The sequence below is a fragment of the Fulmarus glacialis genome, unplaced genomic scaffold (genome assembly GCF_000690835.1).
Source record: "Fulmarus glacialis isolate BGI_N327 unplaced genomic scaffold, ASM69083v1 scaffold5161, whole genome shotgun sequence".
Classification (NCBI taxonomy): domain Eukaryota; kingdom Metazoa; phylum Chordata; class Aves; order Procellariiformes; family Procellariidae; genus Fulmarus; species Fulmarus glacialis.
The window spans coordinates 46,784-48,743 of record NW_009194546.1 but is presented as its reverse complement, the minus strand read 5'-3'; the positions used below and the strand labels follow the sequence as shown (position 1 = coordinate 48,743).

At 41.9% G+C, this 1,960-nt stretch overlaps 1 protein-coding gene across 2 annotated transcripts in view; it reads left to right on the top strand.

Moving 5' to 3' along the window:
- The window catches only part of TRIM2 (tripartite motif containing 2), a 42,617-nt gene that overhangs the window by 2,755 nt on the left and 37,902 nt on the right, over positions 1-1,960 (top strand). The window lies entirely within an intron of this gene.

Sequence of the window (1,960 nt, the reverse complement as noted above, 5' to 3'; positions counted from 1 at the left end):
GTGGTGAAATGAATTTTCTTTTGAAACACGACTGACGTTCCGCATGTTATACTGCCAAATGCATGAATACATTAATGCATATTTTATAGTCTGCTCTTTCTACTCCCATTTGTGAAAGCTAGGTATTTTGGTTCTACTTCTTGTAAAGCCATTTTTAACTCAAGCTTTTAAAAAGTAACACAGGTTCCTAATTCACCTCCTAAGATTTATTGTCTGTGATTTATGGCATTTAAATACGCGAAATTAATTTGTGCTTATGTAATATTCACATTTTATCTTACTATGGGGAAAGAAATTAAAAAAGTGAAACAAATGATCAATTTTGAAATCATGCATTTTTGGGTCATGAACAAACATTATCTTTTAAAGTATTATAGCAAGTTTTAACGTTGCAGATTCCCCTTTCTTGGAAAAAAAGGAAACGAAAGGGTCCGCCATAAGTGTTGTGCATTGAATTACATGTCAGTTACTGCTGTTGGGTATTTTAATTGTGAATAACTTTATGCTGCTGTACTTGCTAGCACAGAGGTGATTCCCCAGGAACCTGTTCTCAGGGATGTCAGTACAGTGTGTTCCATAATCACTGTCATTGTCCTAGAAATAGCATTTGCTCAATGTAGTAAACCATACCTGTACGGCTCAGGAAGAACAGCGTGAGTTCAGCTTTGCCAGATTAGCGTGCCGTGCATTCAGTACAGGAAGAAGATCTGATGTAACGCTGCCAATAAAATACTACTTGTCACGCAAATCATTGTGGAATTGAGTGACCTCTGAATGAATGACATCAGCACTGAGGCAGAGGGCTTGTTATTTCTGTCTTGGAAAGCCTGAACTGCCCTCAAGCCAAATATCAAATTGTCTAAAATGGATGACTAAAAACTGGGGTAGAAAATGTTTAGGGAAGAAGTTACTACCTCAGGAGTGTACCTGCAGTGAAGGAGCCCAGCTGGGCTCGCTGCTCACACGGAAGAGGAGTCCTTGTCTAGCTGTGGGTGCGGGAGGGCTGGCAGAAAGTGCTGTGACAGAGATGCTGCGGTCGGCTCCCTGGGGATCTAGCCCATTAGAAACCCTGGTACAGAGGAGTTATTGCTGGGCCACCCTGCCGGGGCCTTTGCTTCTCAGATTTTCCTAAAGTGTTTTAGCAGGCAGTTTACTTTTCTCTGAGGTTGCTTCCTTCCTTTTCCTCCCGTCTTCTCTTTCTGCATATTAATTCTGTTGGCTATAATCTGTACCTCCAGCTGAAAAGAAACTAAGTTTTTCTCTTCCTGTGCCTTTTTCCAGGGCAGGAGGAGTTCCAAGCCTGCTGGCATTCCTTTAACATGCGATTTTAATTCTGTCAGTCAGTAGGCTTCTTTCTTACCCTTTTATTTCATGATTTGTATGCCAGAGTTACGAAGAGTCTTCAGTCCTAGAAACATGATTCTTACTACTCTTTCGGCCTAGATTGCCATTTTTCTTGCATTTATTATTTGGATGTGCTTCATGTATCCTTCACCCTACCTTTGCTCATTCTCAGCAGCTCTCAATTGCCTCTTCTTTGCTCAGTCTCTTTTATCGTGAGGATTTTCACTTCACCTACCTCACCCCTGTTGCTGATGCAGAATTTGAGCATTCCCTTCCCAGTGGCTGGCTGGTTCTGGAGGTTCCTTCTTGGGGGCTTCCTGGAGTCCGAACCTACCATATCTTTGGCAACATCAGCACTGATAAGGGAAAAAATTATTAGGTGAACTGTTTTAAAAATCTGTCTGAGATACAGCCATTTGACTGGTTGGTACAGTTCCAGTTTAAGCATTTTGCCAGAGGTATTGTAGACGTAAGAAATCCTATGTTTGTTAGCCCTGGCTGAACCTACTGGCGCAAGAACGTTTTTATCGTGAGATTTCTTTAAAACCAGACAGCCCCGTAACTCTTTCAGTCTAGAGGCAACATGCCTTCCCAGAATGCCTGCTCAGACAGGTGT